Here is a 16,385-nt window from a genome sequence, read left to right as displayed (position 1 = left end):
TGATCACAGAAATAGATACAGAAAAGCCACTTGAAAATCCAGCATTTGTCTGTAATATTTAAACAAAAACCCACAGCAAACTAGAAATAGATGGGAACTTCCTTCACATGGTAGATGGGAACTTCCTCTGTCTGATAAAGAACAACTACAAAAAAAAAAAATCTCATAGCGAAGGACTGAATGTTTCCTCCTTTTTTTGGGAGGGGGGTTTCAAGGTTGGGTCTTGCTCTAGACTAGATTGACCTGGAACTCACTATGTAGTCTCAGGCTGGCCAAGAACTCACAGCAATCCTTCTACCTCTGCCTCTTGAGTGTTAGGATTAAAGACGTGCACCACCATGCAGGACTTTGAATGCTTTCCTTCTAAAATCAGGAACAAAACATAAATATATGCTTTTACTGCTTATACAGGGGGTTTCAGCCACTGTAATCAGGTAAGACAAAGAAATAAAAGCATAGAGACAGGAAAGGAAGATGGAAAATCCTTATTAACAAGAAGTATAAACATCTATATGTAGAATTTATGAAAACAGCTACTAAAAACAGATGCTAGTGGGTTCAGTAATGCTGCAGGATAAAAGATTAACATATACATTCCTTCATTTTATGAACTTTTTTCAGTGCTGGAGATGGAACCCAGGGCCTTATGCTTGCTAGGCAAGTGCTCTATCACTAAGCTAAATCTCCAAACCCAAGGTTAACAAATAAAATTAATTCCACTTGTGTATGCTAACAATAAAGAATGAAATTAAACTTAAATAAAATATCATTTAAACTAATATAAAAACATAAAATACTCTGAAATAAACCTGAAAAAATATGCAAGACCTGTGCATACCCTGAAAACTACAAAACACAGCAAAACTACGAAATGAAATGTAATCTACATGAAGATACCTAAGTTTATTATATGCCAGTGTATCTCAATACAGCTGATAAGAACAGATAAAAATCACATGTTATCAAGGCCAAACAAATCCTCAAAAAATTATCAGACCAAACCAGACAGTCTCTGTTACTTCAATGTTCATGATTTTGATCAGGTGGAATATTACCTCCCATGTGGAACAAATACCAGAAGACTGTTGGGTGACCTATTTCAATTTTGCTAGGTAGCTAGGAGTAGATTATTTTGTTATATGTGATACAATATGCATTATTTTGTTGTATGTGGTACAATATTTAATCATTGTATATACTGATAAAATTCAAGAAAGACTTAGCTCTGAACTTTGGAGATTTGGGCACTACAAGATTGATGTAGGATAAAGTTATCCCATGTGGGAGCCCCCTGATGAGATATAAATGGAAAAGAAAGGATTAGTTCAAGAATAAACCTTGGGAACAAGTACCTAGCATGTAGTAAAGTACACCAAAAATAACTAGTTAAAATACCCAAATTTAAGAACATACCATAAATTCTGAAGTCATAATGTAGATTATAATTGGATAGAAAAAGGTCCTCATACAGGAATAAAGGAGTATGATAAAAATAATAGCATATATCTAACTTTCATAGTGCTGAAAGGTGTTAGGCAGGCAGGTAGGGGCAAATTGCAACAAACCATCTTACTCAGTTGTGAACCTTGCATGTGATACTACCTAACAGGCAAGATGTTCCCACTGATGCAATAGTGCCAGGTCTGTTATGGGGTTAACCAAACATTTCCTGGTTGGATTTGATGCCTACTCTGAAAGACAGAATTCATGCCCAGGACTGTAAATGTAGTCAAAAGCCCATGACTGGAGAGGCCACAGAGTATTGTGGGGAAGCTGCTACTGTTAATTTGCTAAATGGGCATGTTGTTTTCTAAACATTTGTACTCATGCTCATAAAAGAGTGCTGTTCTCAGCTTTTGTCAGAGAAGCTTCTTTTTTGAAGTGGGTAGTGCATAATGTGGAAACTTATAACTTGTCAAAGTACTGAAGGTAAGTGACCATTGAGTGCTCTGAGCTCCAAGGTTCAGGGAATATCATTGAAGAGGTGGGGGGTGGGGGTGTAAAAGAATTTAAGAGTCAAAGGAAGGGGAGGAGTGTTGAGTGTTATCTTCCAGACATTTCATGGCTAATGCACTCATGAACTTGCAGCAGCTGTGGTGACATGCACAAGACCTACATGATACTGACTCATCAACATGCAAATAGGGAATAAAAGCTTCATAATATATAGAATTATCACTGAATCAGTTAACTAATGCATTTACCCAAGATAAGAATGGAACTAATTAGGTTCAGATCCTTGGCTTTAGTTTGGGTCAAAATGATGATGCAATGCAGATATTCCTCAGGACATCTTTATAGTAACAAAAAAAGGTTCAAATCAGGCCTATAAACAGACAGAAAGGTACCATATTCTAAATGGTCTCAGTAGAAAACATCACAGGTTTTCAGGACAACTCCTGATACAGATTGCCTATTCAACATTCTTTTTTGGAGGAAGGAAGCTATTACATAATTGTTAAACAGAGAGGTAAATGTCACATATCCTTCCTCAGATGAAGAATCTAGATTTATCCAGGCATGGTGGTGCATGCCTTTAATCTCAGCACTCGAGAGGCAGAGATAGGACGATTGCTGTGACCTTGAGGCCAGCCTGAGACTACATCATAGATTCCAGGTCAGCCTGGGCTAGAGTGAAACCCTACCTCAAAAAAAAAAAAAAAAAAGAATCTAGATTTAAGTATAAAATTAGAAAGGAGGCAATGAGAGGAGAAGAAGAAATCATAAGGTAATGGCATACATGTATACATATGACATGAAAGCAGAAGGGCTATTTGGGGAAAGGAAGGAGACCATGAAGAGGGAAAAGAGGGGGAGAAAGGGAAAGAAGGAAAATGAGAACATGTATCAAAATACAAATGTAGATTTGGGCTTCTAGGGCTGGGGTAATAGGACAATGACTTAATAAGTGCTTGCCAGGCAAGCATAAAGGACCTGGTAGAAATCTCCAGCAGCCATGTAAATGCCAGATGTATTCATACATTCCTATGATCCCAACAGACAAAGACAGGCAAATACCTGGGGCAAGCTGGCTAGCTACACTAGCCAAATCAGTGCTCTCTGGGTTCAGTAAGAGACCCTATCTCAATAAAGAAGGTGGACAGTGGTTGAGGGACACACCCAATATCAACCTCTGTCCCCTACATTGCAGGCACATACATGTGCGCATACACCTACACACACTTGTACTTACATACATGTGGACACACATCCTTGCATTCACATGACACATAGATGCAAAAATATTTTGGGGCTTCTTAGCATAGTATACACTCTTTGAGTTACAAATGGTCACCAGTCTGTTCTGGATCCTGCTAAATACTTTTTGTTCTTCCTCCATCTTTTGTTCTAACAGTAACTTTAATTACTTGTTTATTTTGAGACAGGGTCTCACTCTAACCAGGGCTGGTCTTAAACTCACTATGTACTTCAGGCTGACCTCAAATTCACAATTATTATTATTTTGCCTCAGCCTCCCAAGTTCTGGGAATATAGGTGTCTGCCCCCACTCTCAACTTGCTCTTCCTCCCTCTCTCCCTTCCCTGTTTCCTTTCTTCTTTTTTCCCTTATTTCCTCTCCACTATCTTGCTCTTTTTTTTTCTTTTTGAGACAGGGTCTCATGTAACCCAGGGTGGCCTCAAACTGGCCTGAAGATGAACATGAAGTTCTGATTCTCCTACCTACCTCTTCAAGTTTGGGATTACAGACATGCACAACCATACTCAGTTTTTAAAATATTTTATTTATTTATTATTTTTGCAAGCAGAGAGAAAGAGAAGGAGGAAGAGAACATGGGCATGACAGGACCTCTTGCTGCTGGAAACAAGCTCCAGATGCATGTGATAGTCTGTGCATCTGACTTTACATGGGTACTAGAGATTTGAAGCTGGGCTGTCAGGCTTTGAAAGCAAGTACCTTTAACCAATGAGCCATCTCACCAGCTCCACACCCAGTTTTATGCAGTGATGGGGATCAAACCCAGGGCTTCATACATACTAGGTAAGCACGTCACCAAATGAACCACATTGCTAGCCCATTCTTCCTTCTAGTTTTCCAGGGCTGGCAATATGGCTTAGAAATGTAGAAATTTTTCACTTATTCATGTTGAAAGACATGACTTATGACTGGAAGACAGGCTATAGGAAATGAATACTGCACTACTTTAATGATGTTGAAGAACAGGATGTGGTTTTCTGGACAATCACTTAAGATCTCAGAATCATGGATTTCTGGTAAGGGATGTAAGAAATTTCAAAAAGACCAGGAAGAAATTATTTTGCTTGAAACTTGCTAACATGATAAATATGAACTTAAATTCAAATGGTAAGGGGGAAAAGGGCAAACTGGCACATATGAGATAAATTAAAAGAAATCCACAGTGAGATATCCATGGTATTTTAAGAGAAAACAAAGTAAAAGGTCTATAAAGCATGCACAGGACTGGGCAAATAAGCCTACATACTAATTTCAGTGTACTGGAAACAAGCTCATTGGGGTGCTTGGAACACAAGAAAGCCAAGGTGATTTACAGTTATCACCAAGAACTGCTGAGGGAGCATCTGGCACTTGTTCACAGAAGGAAGTAGTGTAGTGGTTAAAAAGAGAGAGATACTTTGGTGTGAGGCTGACCAGGGTTGAACTCTGTGCACCCTCATATCTGTCATGAGATTTTAGTTCAGACAACTGCCTCTTTGAACTTTAATTGGCCCAATGATAACCTGAGTATGCAAATACTTGCTTCACTAAATCATTAATGAAAACCAAAGATTATAATGTTTTCAAATATCTACTACAGTTTATGGCACAGATGCCACTATCACCACCACCATCATCAACTGTAGTTACATTTTATTGTCTGGTGTGTGTGTGTGCTGTGTATGATATACGCCTGGACTGTACATACCTGTGTGTGCAGATGGACACGTGACATGTGTACATATGTGGAGGCTGGAGGAGAATGATGGGTGTCCTCCTCTACCTCTCATATGCATACTTCTTTGAGGTATAATCTCTCCCCCAACCTGGAGCTACTATCTTTTACTTAGTAACGTGAGCACCAGCCATTCTTGTGTGTCTGCCTCCTGCAGAACTGGGGTTGAAGATAAGCATAGTCACACTCAGTTATTTAAGTGGGCACAGAGAAATTGCATATTGATGGTCTCAGGTCATCTTAAACTCCCTCATGTTCACCCAGCAAGCATTCTTATCTTCTCACCCATCTCCCCAACCCCTAAAGTTATTTCTTATGGAATTCAACAAACCAGTGGAAAGCTGACAAATGACATTTGGTTAAGAATGAAAAGCAAAGAGAAATAACGAATATAGATTTTGGATCATGTTATTAACTTACTAGAACAGAAGAGAGATATAATACTGAATTCTGTTTCCACCTCCATACTTCTTTTCCCTCCTAAATATGCAATCTCATCCCTTCCCACCTCTGTTCTCTGTATCTTGTGATACAAATATGAATTTGTAAGCCAAGCTAACCTGTGAAATGTCAGTTTTTGGTAGAGGGAATGGCAGAGAAGCCAGATTACAAAAGGTAAATACTGAATGATTAGGGAATATTGATGGTTCTTTCAACATATTTTGAGGTAAATGGAAAGAAAAAGATATCCTATTTGTCTCTGAGGCTGGTAGAACTACAAAGATCTGAGGCACTTGCAAGGGACATTCTTCGGTATGTTTACAAGCAAAAGAAAAAGAGCTGTTTGAGATAATACTTCAGAGAGAAGGATAATTAGTGCAACAAAACATCTTAAAGGAGGTATGAGGGAAAAGGTGAAAAAGGAAAAACAATATTAGCTTTGAAAACAAGGATACAAAAAGAATGAAGATAAAAGCTACCAGGGAAATACATATTTGTAGGGAAAGAGGGAATCTGTGACCAATGGGCTCTCTCTTTGCAAGGAAGTATGTAACTCGATTATCTGCCGAGGAGAGTTATGGAAAGGTAAGAAAATGGAACAGTTGCTGTGGGAAAGTGGAAAAGAAACCAAGGAATGTGTAAAAAGGAATTAGTTAGCAACCATTATGGATCCAGCTGTGGCTAGAAATCATAGTTTGGTCATGGGTATAATCAGCATGGTAAGGCAAATTTCCCTGTTTCCTTACTCAGCAGTCTGGGAACAGGACAAAAGAAAACAGATGCTCAAGTCCATCTAGGTTTGGGGATTGGCAGGGCAGGTGCAGAGGAACAAGGGGATTGACGGAATTGAAGATCCCATGGGAATTAATACTGAATAGCTGGTAGAGCCAAGTAAGGGGTCAGAATGCTTGTTGGGTGGAAAAGAACAGAGAAGCAGGAGAGGCTAAAAGTGAAGGAGAAAGAGGAAGGGACTAGAAGTGTTGATGTGGTCAAAGAGGTTCTTGAGAGTGAGGGAACAACAAAATGTGGAAGTTCTGGATGGTGACATGAATAATCAGAGAAGCCATATATATGTACAGGTTGCTGAACCAGAGTAAAAATAAAGGCCATATGATGAAGATCAGGAAATGTCTAGTTGGAGGCATTTGGGGATGCATCAGTGTAGCTACTGATGAGGTCTAGGATGATGCCAGTCAGGATAGCATAGAAGACTAAGCTAGGGAATCTTCAAAGAGAACCCTAAAAGAACTAAGTGTAGGGGCTGGAGAGATTGCTCAATGGTTAAGGTACTTGTCTGCAAAGCCTAGTAACCCAAGTGTAATTCCCTAGTACCCATGTAAAGCCAGATGCACAAAGTGGCACATGCATCTGGAGTTTGTTTGCAGTGGCTTGAAGCCCTGGCATACCCATTTTCATTCATTCATTCATTCTTTTTTCTCCCCTTGCAAATAAATAAATAAATATACTTTAAAATATTTTAAATAATAACAAAGGGTAAATAACCTAGATATCAGCCCAGACCAATGAATAGGGCCTATACAATACCTGATAATAAGTGTGTCTAAGAATAAGGCAACAGGAAAGTTGTTGAAAAATGTTCTGGCGTGATTAGCTTGTTTGAGAATGAGGAATAATTAGAGACTGGGCAGATTCCATTTAAGAAAATTGTAAACAACAAAAACAAAAAACCAGGAAAGAGTTTCAGAAAAAAAAATGGTTCTGAACACATGGACATTTCTTGACCTAAGACAAGGGTTCTGGATCAGAGAAAAGTGTGTCAATCAGAAAAAAAAAAATACGCTGATTAAATGGAAAGGACTATGCCAATTTCATAATGGGGAAATCTCAACCTTTAGGATGCTAAGGAAGAAACAGAGGAACTAGAAACTCCATAAGTAAGTTCTACTAAGAAAGAAGTGCTTGATTAAAGTAGAAGTGAAAGGAATTTTAAGAAATGTGACCGTATCATCTGAAGTCCTGCTGGATTACAACTATGGACAACAACAAGAGGCATAGGTAGGAGGATTGCTGTGAGTTTGAGGTCAGCCTTCGACTACAGAGTTCCAGGTCTGCCTGGGCTAGAGTGAGACTCTACCTTGAGAAAAAAGAAAAAGGAAGACAAGAGATATATAAACATGTTCCCCAGAGATAAAAATAATTTCTACAAGAGATCACAATGATCCTTAAGTAAATTTGATGTTCAAGAGGAATAAAAGATTTAGGGAAAAAGGTCCCATGATCACACAAAAAAATAAATAAATAAAAGAAATGGCCAAAGAACATAACATAGCTGCACAGAAAATACGCTGGCATGCTACAGGAATGAATGTAGCTGTAGCAGGTGCAGATTTTTCAAAGTAAGGATATCTACCCTAAGTAGAAGATATGTGTGAACAGGTGGCAGACAGAGAGCAAGTGTGCAGGCAAGAATACCAGGTGGAATGACTCAGTTCCTATTTATATCCCATCTTAAATGATAGGGATACTTTTTTTTTTTCAAACTGGTAATGATAGCACAAACATAAATAAGGGTGCATTAGAACATAAGAGATGCTGAAATATGGAAAATAACAGGGAGTTTCAAATGAATTTGGCTCTGTGAGTCCAGATAAAATGTATGGTATAGATAATCTACAATCCTGATTGAGAAGCTTCTGCTGGTGATCTCTGTAGATGTCATGGTGAGCTGAAGGTGTAGCTCAGTGGTATTTGCCTAGCACATGTGAGGCCCTCAGTTTGATCCCAAGTACCACAAAATATTTTGAATCATGACAGACTATAAAAATGGAATGAAGGCTATAGTTGGACAACTAACAGTCCAGTCTTCAAAGCCAAAACATTTTCAAAACAGCTCAAAAACCCAAAAGCTGGTGAGCATAATGGAAACAGTCTATAACTGACTATGAAACAGATGGGAATGAGCAATAATCAAGTCATGAGAATGGTAGATCAAGATAATGTTGGGCTACAGGGATGGATTAGTGGTTAAGACACTTGCCTGCAAAGCCAAAAGACCCAGGTTTGATTCCCTAGGACCCACGTAAACCAGATGCACAAGGTAGCACATGCATCTGGAATTCGTTTGCAGTAGGTGGAGACCCTGGCATGCCCATTGTCTCTCTCTCTCTCTTTCCCTCCATCCTTCCCTCTTTCTCTCTGTCAAATAAATAAATAAACAAAATATATTTTTTAAAAAGATAATGTTGGGCTGGAGAAATGGCTTAGTGGTTAAGCGCCTGCCTATGAAGCCTAAGAACCCTGGTTCAAGGCTAAATTCTCCAGGACCCACGTTAGCCAGATACACAAGAGGGCACACGCATCTGGAGTTTGTTTGCAGTGGCTGGAACCCTGGCGCACCCATTCTCTTTCTCTCTCTCTCTGCCCCTTTCTCTGTCACTCTCAAATAAATAAATAAAAACGAACAAAAAAATTTTTTTAAAAAGATAATGTCAGTGGCTCAGTGATGTGACTGTCAGTCTCCACTTATAGAATACATTCAATTAGACAATGAGGTATATCCTGGATTACTAAATAAGTATGTTGGGATCTGACTGAATAACGTTTTATTTACAGAGAATGCTAATGGAACAAACTATGGCTAAATTCAACAATTTGGTTGAACTTCAAACAAATTAGGCTAAGTGCAAAAAAGTTCAGGATTCTATGTATGTGACATACATGAAAAAAAAATATCTTATAAAGGTAAAAACCAGATTAACAGCTGCCAGGGAAGAGTTATGGGGAGCAGAAAGGGACATGACTATAAAAGAGTATAGCAAAGGGGATCCTGAAGTGAAGGTAGATTTATTATTATTATTATTATTATTATTATAGTGGTAATTACACAAAGGTACATGTGATGAAAATGCATAGACTGAGCCATACAAACACACACCCAAGTGTGTTTGGGCCCGTCCCCTATAACCTTTGCAGATTGTTCCAATGTTAATTTCTTACTTTGACGTTATACTAGTCACATGAAATGTTATTATCATTGGAAGATGCTGGAGGAAGGAGAGCATGAGATTTTCTTCTTTATTTCTGAACCCACAGTTATTTTCATGCAAAAACCTTTTTTTAAAAGAATGATAATTAAGGGCTAGAGAGATGAGACAGTGGTTAAGGTGCTTTCCTACACAGCCTGACAACCCAGATCCTATTCCCTAGTACCCACATAAGTCAGATACACAAAGTGACACATGCAGTTGGAGTTAATTAGCAGCGGCTAGAGGCCCTGGAGTGCCAATTCTGCCTGCCTCTCTTCTGTCTCTCTTGGCTTGCAAATAATAAATAAAAATATTTTTTTAAAAGAATAGTAATTAATATGCCAATGCTCACCTCTCAGACAGGGAATCTCCCTGCATACTTCAAGGTTTTGTACTTAGCATTACTGAAATACCATTTTTTTATCCAAATTAGTAAAGGAAAATTTATGAAGCATACATAAAACAGAAAGACACAGCTAATATTTTTATCCAATAAAATTTGAATACAAACTTACTGACAGGCTAGACTAGGTATTGCAAAGTGATTAAAATAAAGGTAGAGTATGCCATTATACATACTGTCTTTGACACAGTGTCTGGCACAAAGATGAGGGCAAAAACCAAATCTGATTAGGGTGTGGGGAAATGGCTCAGTCCATAAATTGCTTTTCACACAAACATAGGGACCTGATTTCAGATCCCCAGTTCCCATGTAACATGCTAGGCATAGTGGCATTTGCCTGTAATCCCAGAGCTAAAAAAGTAGAGACAGGAAGATTTCTCTGGGCTGGCTGCCTAGTTTGTCTAGCTAAATCAGTGAACCTTGGATTCAGTGAGAGAGAACTTGTATCAAAATAAGGTGGATAGTTATTAAGGAAGATAACCAATATTAACCTCTAGCCTCCACATCTTCATGCACAAAAGTATGCATATACATGTAAATATGTACCAGTACACATATGTGCGTTCGCACACATATGAACATGTACACACATACACATGCAAAAAAAATTTAACAAAATAAATGAATGTGGGCTGGAGATGTAGCTCAGCTGGCAGAATGCTTGCCTAGCATGCATAAGGCCCTGGGTTCAATCTCCAGTACCACATAAACTGAGCATGGTGGTACATGCCTACAATCCCAGAACTGGTGAGGAAGATCAGAAGTTCAAGGTCATCCTCTGATGTATGGTGAGTTCAAGGCCAGTCTGGACTACATAAGTCCCTGTTTCAAAAAATCACTGGGAGGGCTAGAGAGATGGCTTAGCGGTTAAGTGCTTGTCTATGAAGCCTAAGGACCCCAGTTAGAGGCTCGATTCCCCAGGACCCACGTTACCCAGATGCACAAGGGGGTGTATATGTCTGGAGATCATTTGCAGTGGCTGGAGACCCTGGTGCACCAATTCTCTCTCTCTTTATCTCTCTGTGTCTGTTGCTCTCAAATAAATAAATAAATAATGAACAAAAAAAAAAAAAAAAAAAAACAGTGGGAGCAGGGTGTGTTGGTACATGCCTTTAATCCCAGCTCTTGGGAGGCAGAGGTAGGAGGAACACTATGAGTTCAAGGCCACCCTGAGACTGTATAGTGAATTCCAGATCATCCTGGCCTTAGAGTGAAACCCTACCTCAAAAAAAGGACTTCCAGTTAAGATGGCAGTATAAGAACCACACCAAAGCATCCTAGCATAGGAAAAGCCAAAAAAAAAAGGCTTCAGGGATGGCTTAGTGGTTAAGGCATTTGCCTGCAAAACCAAAGGACCCAGGTGCGATTCCCCAGGACCAATGTTAGCCAGATGCACAAGGGGGCTCATGCATCTGGAGTTCATTTGTAGTGGCTGGAGGCCCTGGCATGCCCGTTCTCTCTCTCTTCTACTAAAAAGTGAAGGTGTATAAGAAATTATCAACAGCAGAGAAGCAGGAGAGGTCCAGAGTGTCAAGAAACCACAGAAGGAAGTAGAAGTGAGTCCAGCAGCAGGGGTACCAGGTCTGTATGGCTGCAGCTGCCAGGCTTGGCCTGAGCTGCAGGAAAAGCCAGGTGAGAGGATTTTCCACACACACCAGCATCTTTGCAAACTCAAGAAACATGAAGGGAAGGAAAGCAGGGGCCAGCAGAATGGCTCATTAGGAAAAGGATCACAATGACATCCACAGCCTCCCCACCCCCCACTACCACTGCAAGTGCCAGCCAGAACCAGTGACCAGGGGAAGGGAACTCACCTACACAGCACCCGGAACAGGCTATTAGAGCAGTGACCCACCAACCCAGCCAGCCTACCTGAGCCCAGCACAGCAAAGAGAGACCCAAGCAGACACGTAGTGTAACTGAGACCAAAGACATCCCAAAAGGTAACTGGGATATACCAGGTCAATACTCACCAAAAAAGCCTGGTATATAGGCTTGTGTCAGAAGTGCTAATTGTACCCACCATGGCAGGGTAAATTATGTATTAAATCTGATGGATAGTTGGATTTGCCATTCTTTTTTTCCCCCCAAGATATGGTTTCGCTCTAGCCCAGGATGACCTGGAATTCACTATGTAGTCTCAGGGTGGCCTTGAAGTCACAGTCCTACCTCTGCCTTCTTTAAGGGATTAAGGGATGCACCACCACACTTGGCCGGATTTGCCATTCTTAAATAAGCTATATTTGGGATATATTGTTTGTTGCTTCCTGATTTATAGTGCCTTTGTCTCTTCTGCTGTTTGTTGGGGTAGGGTTTCACTTGGTCACAAGCTGACCTTGGAACCCTCTACAGATCAGAAATCTCAGCTGCCCAGTTGACAGGATTAAGGGTGTGGGGCAACACACATCCTTAGGGATTTTGACTTTGTTAGAGGATCTGTTTGTCATAATACCTACTCTTGTATAAATACTCAGTGCTGGTTTTCATTGAATGTGTATATTGTTTAGTTAAATTTTAGAATTTGCCTGTATTTTGTTCCACCCAGCCTACTGGAATACTCTCATAACAGGCAAACAAACACCTAGGGTCACTTTTGTGGTTAGTATGAGAGTTTTAAGAGCCACATCTAGCACCTTAAGCTCCTACCCTAAAGATAATATAATGCCAGACTGACTGACACATCTAATAATACTACAAATAATTAGAAAACCCAAGCATTAAATTCATCCAATATGCAAAAATCTCTATATTATAATACAAGAAACAAAAAAGAATCAAGGCAATATAAATCCACCAAAAATGAACTCCAGTGAGTTTGATTTAGAGGAAATGTCTGAGAAAGATTTCAAAAGAATGATTATAAATATGTTCAAAGAAATCAAAAAGGAAATCAAAAAAGAAAAAGAAGACACAGGAAACCACTTTAATGAAATGAGGAGATCAATTCAAGACATGAAAAGGAAATAGAAATAATAAAGAAAAACCAGTCAAAAATATTAGCAATGAAAAATACAGTAAGTCAAAATAAAAAAAAAAAAACTCTGTAGAAAATCTCACCAGTAGAAGGGATGAACAATAGAACAGAATATCTAAACTAGAAGACCAGATCTAATACAGTCCAACAAAGAGAAAGACAAACTAATAGGATGGTATGAATGGGAATTTCAAGATATCCAGGACACTATGAAAAGATCAAACATAAGAATTCAGGGTATAGTAGAAGGATAAGAATTTCAATCCATAGGCTTAGTAGGAATTTTCAACAAAATCATAGAAGAAAAGTTTGCCCAAATTGGGAAAGAAATGCCAATGCAGATACAAGAAGCTTTTAGAACACCAAACAGACAAAACCTGGAAAGAACCTCTCCTCGCCATATTATAATTGAACTACCAAACACAAACCAAAGAAAATATTTTGAAAGCAGAGAGAAAAATCAAGTCATATTCAAAGACAAGCCTACAAAGATAATAGTACATTACGCAACAGAAACTTTAAAAGCCAGAAGGGCTTGGAATGATGTATTCCAAGTTCTGAAAGATAACAACTGTCAACCAAGATTACTTTATCCTGCAAAGCTATCCACTCAAATAGATGGAGAAATAAGGACATTCCACAACAAAAGCAGGCTAAAGGAAGCTGGGTGTGGTGGTGCATGCCTTTAATCCCAGCACTAGGAAGGCAGAGATAGGAGGATGGCCATGATTTCGAGGCCACTCTAAGACTACATAGTGAATTCCAGGTCAGCCTGGGCTAGAGTGAGACCCTCCCTCAAAAAAAAAAAAAAAAAGGCAGGCTAAAGAAATACTTGAAGTGGGGGTGGGGAGGGAGGGAATTACCATGGAACTTTTTTTATAATCATGGAAAATGTTAATAAAAATTTAAAAATTAAAAAAAAAAGGAAAGAGAAAAAAAAAGAAATACTTGAAGACAAAACTAGTTCTACAGAAAATATCTGATAGGATACTTCATGCTGAAGAGAAGGAAAAGTACACATATAATGAACCTGAGAAAAACAAACCATACTCAAATGTGAATTAATACGAGAGAAAAATGTCAAACTAGAAGAACTACAAAACAAGAAAAGTGGCAAAAATAAATATACACCTTTCAATAGTAACTCTTAACATCAACAGCCCCAATGCCCCAACCAAAAGATACAGGTTTTCAGACTGAGTTAAAAATCAGGATCCTGACAGGCATGGTGGCACATGCCTTTAATTCCAGCCTTGAACTCACAGTGATTGTCCTACCTCTGCCTCCTGAGTACTGGGATTAAAGGTGTGTGCCACCACGCCCAGCTATATAATGTTTTTATTTATTTTAATTTTTTGTAAGATTTCACTCTAGCCCAGGCTGATCTGGAATTCACTATGTAGTTTCAGGTTGGCCTCAAACTCACTGTTATCCTCCTACATCAGCCTCCCTAGTGCTGGGATTAAAGGCATGCCCCATGATGCCCAAAAAATGCCTGAATTTGTATATTCAGACCCTATATAAAAGCCAGAAGGTATGTTGGGATTCTGTAATCCAAGGACACAGATGGAGAGATCAGAGGCAGAGACAGGATAATTTCCCAGAAGCTTGTGGGCCAGAACAGTGACAAACCAAAATGAGACACTGCCTTCAATAAAGTAGAAGGTGGGGCCTGAGGAGATGGTGGTTCAGCTGTTCAAGGTGCTTGCCTGAAGTGAAATGCAGAGTCAACCCTGGAAAGTTGTCCTATGACCCCATAAATGTACTGTGGCATATGCACACCCATACTCATACATATAATAAACATAATCCAAATAAATAAATAAACCAAATTTAAAAATATTTAAGCGAAGCTAGGCATGGTGGTGCATGCCTTTAGTCACAGCACTCAGGAGGCAGAGGTAGGAGAACTGCTGTTAGTTGGAGGCTAGCTTGAGATTACACACTGAGTTCCAGGTCAGCCTGGGCTACAGTGATACCTTACATCAAAAAAATTATTTTACACTTAATAGGTTGATATTGTATATATGTAATTACAATGATCGTAATGGGGAGGTAATATTATGGAGAATGGAATTTCAAATGGGAAAGGGTGGGGGTGGGGGTGGGGGAATTACCATGGGATATATTTTATAATCATGGAAAATGTTAATAAAAATTTAAAAAATAAAAAAAAATTTAAGTGAACACAGGTTTAAAAGTAGGTAAGGAGATCATTGGAAGTCCACCTACAAAGATTTTTTAGTATGTTGCCAAAGTCATTGCCATAAACAGTGTCAGTGAGGCTTACACAGACATGAAGTGTGAGTACTACTAATGCTTCAATGGCTGGTTTGCCAGGAAGCTCCTCAAAGGAAACAGCTCTGGGGCCCATGTACCAACATATTCAGATGCTACCAACAGTGTGTTCAGAAAACAATAAAGGAGACAGAGATTCCTACCTACAAACTGGATTTCATGGTCCACGTCAAAGAAGAGCCTGACAATTATTCTTGACCTTGCCTTGATACCTTGAAAACTGGATTCCTCACACCAGAAAATTGAGAGGACTCTGGATTTTGTCAACTAAGGCAATAAAGATAGCTGTGGACTTGATAAGTTTCAGGAGAAGGGTTTTGTTTCTTCCTTCTGGAATTTTTCTTCTCACTTCTAAAAATGGTGACCTATCACTTTTGCTTTGGGTGCTTTCTCTCATTCTCTTGCAGGAACTTGGTGTATTAAAACTGAACAATTTCTTTGGATCATGGTTGTAATATATGATCTGGAATCAACTTTAAATATATCTTGTATGTAAATAATGATAAAGTAGCCAAGATTCTCAGTGTTGCCTAACATCATGATTTCCTAGAGATCAGAGATAGATTGCAGCTCATTATAAGGAAGATCTTTCAAACATTTCAATTTTCATGAAAATACACTAACAACTGAAAATGCAGTTAAGTTTATAGCCATACCAACCTGAATTGCCTGATCTCATCTAAAAATGCAGACAATAGCTGTCAAAAATGCTGGAAAGAGCCATGCAGCTTGTTGGGGGATAAAAATCATCACCCGTCTTAATTATAAGTGGACCCGGGCTGGAGAGATGGCTTAGCAGTTAAGCGCTTGCCTGTGAAGCCTAAGGACCCTGGTTCGAGGCTCGATTCTCCAGGACCCACGTTAGCCAGATGCACAAGGGGGCACATGTGTCTGAGTTCGTCTGCAGTGGCTGGAAGCCCTGGAGCGCCCATTGTTACTCTCTCTATCTGCCTCTTTCTCTCTCTGGCACTCTCAAATAAATAAATAAAAATGAACAAAAAAATTTAAAAGAATTATAAGTGGACCCTACAAGCTTTACAGCTGGCCAGCCAGGCCAAATGTGTCACCTGGTGCAATAGTGGCATGTCTATTATAAGGGAAACCAATTACTCTGTGACCAGACTGAGGCCCATTCCACAGGAAGAAATTCATTCCTGGTACTTAAAACCTAATACAAAGCCTATGGATATGAAGGGCATAAGCCCTTGGGGGTAAGTCACTACTGTTGTATGGCTAAATGGATACATTATGCCCACCAAACTTCCCTCTAAATATTTGTTTATGCCCATATAGTAATGCTACTCTCCCTTTTGATTAGAGAAATTTCTTTCTCTCTCTCTCTTTTAAAAAATA

General features: G+C 39.2%; 1 protein-coding gene and 1 pseudogene across 2 annotated transcripts in view; one reads left to right on the top strand and one right to left on the bottom strand.

Moving 5' to 3' along the window:
* Clcn5 (chloride voltage-gated channel 5) overlaps positions 1–16,385 on the bottom strand; it is a 251,784-nt gene that overhangs the window by 208,671 nt on the left and 26,728 nt on the right. The gene's annotated exons all lie outside the window — the stretch shown is intronic.
* On the top strand, positions 5,894–15,230 carry LOC105944894 (annotated as a pseudogene).

Source organism: Jaculus jaculus, chromosome X, assembly GCF_020740685.1.
Source record: "Jaculus jaculus isolate mJacJac1 chromosome X, mJacJac1.mat.Y.cur, whole genome shotgun sequence".
Taxonomy (NCBI): domain Eukaryota; kingdom Metazoa; phylum Chordata; class Mammalia; order Rodentia; family Dipodidae; genus Jaculus; species Jaculus jaculus.
This window is presented reverse-complemented; position numbering and strand designations above follow the sequence as displayed.